Here is an 8,748-nt window from a genome sequence, read left to right on the forward strand (position 1 = left end):
TGGGTCCTGCCTCTAGAGGACTGCGTCACCCCAACTATTGGATCAATCTACTGGATGAAGACTATCGTTCAGCCCTCCAGTCTCAAAACTTCGCTTTTGCAGCAAAATCTCAAACCATAGACGACACTTTTCACCGCCACTGCATGAGCCCCTCCTGGACTGCGTAAGCTCTGCGTGAGCCCCTCCTAGGTTGTGTAGACCTTTGTGTTGTCTTCCTGTCGATCAAGTTGCCTCTCTTCCACGTATTCTTTGGCTCAGAACTTACTCTCTGCTTCTTCCCCTCTCACTGCAAGAGATCACTGGTTAGATTCTCTCAGCAAACCGTGCCCCAGAAAGTCGAACTGACTGATCAATATGCTCACTTGGTGTATCTACAACTAACCCTCAAGCCTCCTCTTATACTTTTCCTGTTGATGAATCAACGACTGAGACTAAGTCTCTAATCAACGGCTAAGATTAAATTAGACTTGATCCTCGTCTCTTAGAAGCTTCTCACCCATATTTTCATTAATACCCATTAATATTTTTATTTTCCTAAGTTTAGACTTAGGAACTCCATTAAAAATATTTTTTATTTTAATAAAATACAATCCCATTGGAATTTCACCAAACGATTTCTGGGCCTTGGAGATCTCATGTGTTCTATCCCCCCCATAAAATTTTAGAGCTAGAGCACATTCGATGCTACTCAAAATCAACAGTACGACAGTGAGCGTTGGTATCCAGTGGTGCACGAAGTTGTGCCACGAAGTTCAGTGTTATGCAAAGGAGTACAAGGGTGTGTATTTATGTACAAAAAAGCATGATGATGCACAACAGTTTTTTGGAGTGTTGCCACCGGAGAGATCACCTAACGGGGACGTCAGACACACCATTGGATTTGGCACACCCATATTTGGAGAGCGAGTTGATCACAGGGCTAACCATGACCTTCCATTTATCACTCTCTAGCATCACACATTGACACAGGTGACTTGGCTATCATCTCTTGATGCTCTCATCATAAGCAATGGGACCCAGGAGGTTCATCTAAGACAAATGGATAGGACACAATGCATAAGGAGAGAGGCTTTCCAACCATGGCCATAGTTTTAAAAAACGGAATCGGTGACCGGACCGGTCCACCTATCAAACCAGGTTTCAAACCGGAACTGGTCAGATCTCAATGAACCGATATTTAAAAAAATACATGAAATACTTAGTTTATAATGAAAAAAACTATTTTTAAGATTTAAAACCATGATTCCAAACCAATAAAGATAAAATATGCAAAGTGTGCTCATCTAAATACCAAGTAAAGGTGAATATATCAAATTGGCACCGAGTGCAATACATATTAGCAACATAATACATAATCAATGCTAAATGGCCTCTAGAGTCCAAAAACAATGTTATAAGTTATGGGATCACTGGCCTACTACAAGTCTACATGTCAATGATCAACATGATCACTCATCATGATCAAACTCATCAGCACTGCTAGACAAGGGATCATCAACATGAGCTACATAAATAGTCTGGCTGAGTGTTTGAGGACTCCTAAAACTCCTCTGCAACCTTAGCAATAGTGCTAGTAGTAGCAACAAAAATAGACATCAAAACTACAAATCATTGATCAACATGGTCACTCATGAAACCCATCATTGATTCAGCGCTACTAAAAATGGGATCATTAGCAAGAGATACATAAACATCATCTCACCCAAAGTCTTCAGACTTGGATTGCTCAACCTTATAATATGATAGAAGTTGATGTTTAACATGCCTAACTAGTGATTTTGGTTTGAGTGAAGGGTTCATCTCTCAGCCTTATAATGTGGTAGAAAAATCTTAGCATTCCTAACCAATTATTTTCCTTTGAGTGAAGGATACATTATTGTTAAGGCCAGGGTAGAGGAGTTCAACAATCAATACCACCAACATCAACAAAGTTCAAAAATCAATGCCACCAACATCAAGGTCCTTTTGGGGTTCACGTTCTTGATCAAACACCAATCTCATACCCTCATGCATGAAAGAATCAAATGGAAACATTGCAAACCCCCAAACCATGAAATCCTAAAACCCATTAAGTCTGTTGAATTTTGAGTGAACTCTGAAATTCTAGTTTCTCCATATGAAATTCAATGAGGTCGAAACCACTCACAAACATCCTGAGTCATTTCATGGTAATGTTAAAAATTTAAGTAAACAGATGAAAATGAAAATAAAGGAAATGTCACTTTTACTTTAAGAATTTAACATTACCATTTGGCATTGATTTCTAGTGTTGTTAGGGTTGATATGTGTGAGGCAAACGAGAGGGGAGCCATGTTTTTCTTAGGCAGGTTTTTTTGGAGAGAAACAGCTCCAAAATTCCCTCAAAATGGTATCAAAACTCATAAAATTGCATTAAGCGAGGTCTGTAGCTGCGCTGGCAATAAACCGGCCAGTTTATGAAGGAGTCGGTCAGTTTATGGGAAAACAAGTCGATTCCTTCATAAATTGGCCAGTTTGGGCTGGTTTTTGTGGTTTTTTGGCGAAATAGGCCCATAAACCGGATTTTGTCCGTTTGACCCGATTGCCCAATGAACCGGCTAGTTTGACCAATTTTCGGTTCAAGCCGGCCGATTTGACCGATTTCCGGTTCAAGCTGGCCGGTTTTTAAAACTATGGTCATGGCATATAGTCAAGGACTATGCTGCAGTCGATATGGATATGGGATCCAAGGATTCGGTTGGATGATTGGTCAGTCTATTTTGTGACGAGCAGGACAAGGGAAAAGAGTGACCTAGCTCACTCTTGGTTTGACAGATCGGGGAGCGTCGAGGCCTTCATTGCATACCAAGGCCAAGTTTCCTTGTTACTGCTTCGGACTAAGATTGATAATAGATGGGTAGACATTGATATCATGGAGATGCCAAGGCAAGATGAGCTTGGCCTTCACATATTTTTTTCCATCAGGTTCCAGGAGAGGAGGATACAGTCTATGCACGATGTGTAGTCTATCATAGTCAGAGTGGCGCAACGTAGGCATGGTGGCACCTTTCTGAGGCTAGCATGGGATCTGTGCATCACAGGATTTCATGGTTCAACTACCCTTACCGGTGATCTAGTTCCTATAGGGGAAGATCATTTAGATTTTCCATTGGATTTTGGTGGTTTTCTATTGGCGTGGGGGACTTCACCAGCATGGAGGGATGATCAGCAGGAGGAGATCAGGGGGAGATCATGTGGGCGAGAATTCATCTCCATAGGAGTTGGATTGTATCTTCAAGAGCCTACTCTTGAAGTACAAGAGATTGACTACTCAGTAGGGCAGCTTAACGATGAGTTTCTCAGGATTTTTTATTATCGTGATGCTCTACTCATGGATAGTATGTAGAGGGCTTCTTGGACTTATACCTAGTTGAACAATGGGTGGAGCAAGGGGTGTTTCACATTGATCAAGATGGCTTGGGATGTTGGTATCGAGAGACTCCTTTATGATAGGATAGTGCATGAGATAGAGATGACTCAGTGGCACATTTGGGACCCTGGTATTGTTTGGAGTGATCGTATGGGCCAACAAATAGTGGGGGGCGCTTGTTCGGGCATTGCTTGAGGACAAGCAATTTTTGGCAGGGAGGACTCTCATGTCCCCAATTTGTGTGAGTGCAAAATTCGCTATGGAGTTTTGCCAATTTTGGAGATATTAAATAAAAAGGAGAAAATACTATTTTGTGGGAGAAAAGCATAAATTATTATTTTAATGGAGAATGGTGACAATAATATTTTATTAGAAAAGGGAGGTAAATTATTATTTTAATGGAGAATGGCAGAAAAGTAATATTTTATAAGAGAATGGAAGAAAATTATTATTTTATTGGAATGGTGGAAAATTATTATTTTATTCAAATGGTGGTAGAAAGTGGAAAATAGCCCCCACCAATAGAATAATAAGGAAAAAGGGAGGATTTAGAAGCTAGGGGGAGGCTCCATGAATAATTATAAAAGGAGGAGGAACTCAATTGCAAATCATTCTATCATATCATGTCTATTTGACATCTAAACTTGAGTTCTCTTGAGTTGTTCAACCAAGACAACTAGTGTTTCTTAGCACGAGGGTTTTTTAGGCAGAAATTCCAACTCTATCTTGGGAGAACTTCGATTGTCTCCCTAGTGAGGCTTTGGGGGAGTCTATTTCAGGACTTCCATTTGAGCTTATTGTAAAAACTTCACACAGCAATTTGGTATTTCTGGGCGCAGAAGACAAACCCCGGAGGTTATTTGGAGCAACATCTTTCTATTAAATGTTTTGGGTATTTTCTGGATATTTTCTACTAGTTAGAGGAGGTGTTTGGTACCATTTTTCAGAGTTGTTCCTGTATATCTTCGTTGGGCCATATTTTCTCTTATAGAGCTTGCACAACGGTTGGAGAACATAGTTTTTGTTGGTGTTTGGTGTTGGTATTTTCCGGGCGTTTTTAATTGAAAGTGATTGCTATTTTCCAGTGGATATTTGTGCATAATCGTCTCTCAACGATTCATCAGTGAGTTTTATCATTTCTCAGTGGTTCCTCTTTGGTTGGGCACAAAACTATGTAGCTGGAAATTCGCTCTACTTTGGGCATTTCGAGTTAGCCCAAACGATTTATGGGTTTTGTGGGTTTGGGTGTGAGGAGCCTATAGCTAATTTTATAGAATTTTTCGGGCAGTGTCCAGGCTAGAATCATGCATTCATATTGTAGGTCATATTGTTGATTAGTTGGGAAGTTTGCATCACATTGTGGATTCGATTTTGGCTCGGAGTTAAGAAAAACCATTTCTATGTTTTTATGGGTTTCATGTGAGGAGATTTGGGTTAAATTTTCATAATTTTCTGAGTAGTTTCGAGGGCAGAAATTCCAATTCTTCTCCAACAATAGCAGTAGTGTTAATTTTAGGTATGTTCTATGCTTAGAGCAATTTATTTCAATTTCATAGTTAGCTCCATATCTTTTCCATATTAGCAATCACATCAGCATTAAAGTAAATTGCAGATAGAACATAAACATAAATCGCAGAAGACGAGCCAAGACAAGAGGACACAGGATGTGGCGCTAGCTAGGGACAAACCCCAACGTGGGGAAACCCTTGATAATATCTTCTTATATGTTCTGCAATAGTTCAGCGGAAAGAGAGAGAGAGATAGTACTTTTACAACAGAAGTCAACACTTTGACTTATCTAGATAAGAGCATAGATCATCTCTAAGAAGATGATACATGAGATCAGTTGAAGACATGTTGCTTCAACTAATTCTCCAAGGTGACTCCTTCACCTATCGTTGTGTTGCATTTCGTCATCATGCTGCACCTCACCGCGCTGCACCATGTTGCACCCATCATCACTATGCTACATCTCATCACGCTTCATTAATCATGACTATACCCATCACTATACTGCATTATGTGCCATTGCTACACCATGTTGCCATCCTGACCTATGTGTTGGCTACACCTTGCTTGCTTGTTGTCCCTTGCTTGATTTTGTCCCTAGCATGCTTGCTGTCCTTAGCATGCTTGTTGTTGCATGCTAGTTGTCCCTTGCATGCTAGCTGTAACATTGCATGCTTGGTGTATTTGCTGCTAAGTACCATACAACTGTCCCAATGTTAGTTAGTTGCCCCTTGCATGTTGCTCTGCTTCGGCAACAAATGCTCCGGCTGTTTCGGCAGTTCCCAACAGTTCTGGTAGTTCTGGCTGTTCCGGCAATCTCGGCAGTTTCGACTTTTCCAGCAGTTCCAAATTTTCCGGCAGTTCCGGCGATTCCGGCTTTTCCGGTTTTTCCAGCTTTTCCGTCTTTTCCTGCTTTTCTGGCTTTTCCGTCTTTTCCTGCTTTTCTGGCTTTTCCAGCAGTTCCGGCTTTTCTGGCAATTCCGGCTTTTCCGGCTTTTCTGGAAGTTCCGGCTTTCCCGACTTTTCTGTCTTTTCCGGCTTTTCCGACAGTTCCGGCTTTTCTGGAAGTTCCGACTTTTCCGACTTTTCCGTCTTTTCCGGCTTTTCTGGCTTTTTTGGCAGTTCCGGCTTTTCTGGCAGTTCCGGCATTTCCAGCTTTTCTGGCTTTTCCAGCAGTTCCAGCTTTCTACCTTCTGGATCAGGGCAACGTTATTCCTTAGGATCTCTCCTCCTACTAAAACCCAAAGACAAGTAGAGAGAGGAAGAGATCCCAAGTGTGTTGAAATGACTTGAAGGCCACCTCTATTTATACTAAAACGTTGAGCACATGTGGGGTGTATTTATTTGCTCGCTGACCTTGACGAATTGTCTTATAATGCAAATAAATTCATAACTCCATGAATACTTATTGGAATCAGATGATCTTTAAATCAATCCTACACCTCTCAAAGAGAGGGATCCAAGAAAAATATCAGCTGCCATAAATAAGATGACCCACATGGAGTTTGGCCCTAGTTGTCAATTTTAATACTCCCTCTCAACTAGGGAGAACTCCACCCGTTGATCCATATTTCCCACTGTACTATCTCTGCCATCAGTGCCCTGCACTTCTCTGCTCTGCTCTGATCTGTTGAGCTTTGCTTTGCTCTGCTCTACTGAACTATGAAGAAGAAGAATTGATCGAGAATTTCTCATACCATTCTCTACTAACCCGAAGTCAGTTTCATATGAAGAGAGTGTGTCACATCACTCTTATTGACCCGAAGTCAGTTTTATTGATCCCAGATCAATATCACAAGTGTCTCAAACCACTCATATTGATCCCAGATCAATGTCACAAGAGAGTGTCTCAAACCATTCATACTGATCCCAAATCAGTTTCATTGATCCCAGATCAATGTCACAAGAGAGTGTCTCAAACCACTCACACTGATCCCAGATCAATGGAGGTCATCCTAGCATAGGGAGTACAGTAGATACAGCGATGCGTCCATTGATAGTACTACTATGGTCCCTTACCTCATTTCCCTGCTCATTGTTCAAATAAGAGGTACTTCCCATGAGTCCCAAACTGCATGGGTAGGATGCCTCGACAAGAGAACTAATCACCCTGTCCACAAGAGAACGAATCATCCTGTCAGTGGATGCCACGGAGAACTAGTTATCCTGGCCCACAGGAGAACTAATCATCCTGTTCCACAGTCGCCACGGAGAACAAATCATCCTGGCCCACGGGAGAACTAATCATCCTGTTCCATAGTCGCCATGGAGAACAAATCATCCTAGCCCTCAGGAGAACTAATCATCTTGTTCCACAGTTGCCACGGGAGAACTAATCATCTCGGCCCACAGGAGAACTAATCATCCTATTCCACAGTTGCCACGGGAGAACTAATCATCCCAGCCCACAGAAGAACTAATCATCCTGTTCATAGCGCACCACCAGGGGAGGGTGAGTCGCCCTGTGGTTGTATGTTGCTCCAGTAAGTACCCCAAGCCCCCCAGAGCTCCCATAGCTCAATGCATGCAACATGCATTAACTTTATAAGAAGGTCTCTCAACAACTCCAAGTCGTTCGAGAAAGTCACAGATTTGACCTTTCCCCGGGGCTTTGACAAAATGTCTGCGACCTGTACATCATTCTCAATGCGATGGAGCCTCCTCTCTCATCGACTTACCATATCGAATACAAGATTCCTCAATAATCAAATCCCCCCTTTAGTTGTCACAGAGAATCACAGTGGTATTCATCATGTGTACAAACAACTCACTTAAGAGCTTCTACGACCATGCAGCTTCACACGAGATCATACTCGTAGATATGTATTCGGTCTCGGCGGTGCTTATAGCAACCGACTTCTGCTTCCTGCTCATCCATGATATCGAAGTAGAATCCAAAGAGAACCAGCACTGAGAAGTGCTCTAGTGATCCTCCACACTGCCTGCCCAGTCAGCATTCGAATGATCATGCAGTTTCATATTTTCGGCAGTGTATCTCAATCCATGAGAGATTGCGCCCCGAAGATATCTCAGAAGATTTTTGGCACCAATCCAGTGAGGCTCAACCAAATATGAGCTCACCATGCTGACTGCAAAACATATGTCTGGACGGAAGTTCACCAAGGACATCAATGGGAATGAGTTTATGAAACTCAGAGGCATTTCCCAAATATGGTTCAACATCACTACCATATAACTTTTGAAAGTTAAGATCCTCAAGGTAGTAATAGGCTTGCAGTTTATCATTCCACATCGGAATCCAACTCCCTCTTACTTCTACAAATGAGAGGGTCTACACCTGTCCGAAATAGGTCGTCCTCATAAGGTGCCGGTATGAAAGGTCTATCATCCACAACCTTCAGGTAATGGTTTGGATCGGTTTCACTCCTAGTGAATCTCAACTCATCAGACAACTATCAATCCTCTCATACTACGCCCGGGGTGTTTTGCTTCAAGCCATAGAGGGCTTTCTTCCACCTGTATACATGAGATTCCCAATCATGAATCTCAAACTCCTCAGGTTGTTCCAAAACTGTGGACCTGTTGCATGAGGGGAATGGTCCCCTTATAAGATTTTCCTTCAGTACATCTCAGACATGTACCTTCATGCTCTACTTGAATTCAGACATCCCTATCACCATTTGACTCACATCAGGTAGGGCCCCATAAGAAGACCTCTGATGTTATAGATGCGATATGTCCATTGACATGATCCCCAATGGACCATCCTGCAACTTGATACAAATTGCCAACCCTGAACCCTTGAGAAAAAGCATTTTTGAAAATTATATTTTTTAACACGTACCTTTCCATCGATGAATGCCACCCTAAAACCTTTGACTTCCATTTCC

This window comes from Pinus tabuliformis, chromosome 8 (genome assembly GCF_031772625.1).
Source record: "Pinus tabuliformis cultivar Carrire ecotype Pingquan chromosome 8, CPIR1, whole genome shotgun sequence".
Taxonomy (NCBI): Eukaryota; Viridiplantae; Streptophyta; class Pinopsida; order Pinales; family Pinaceae; genus Pinus; species Pinus tabuliformis.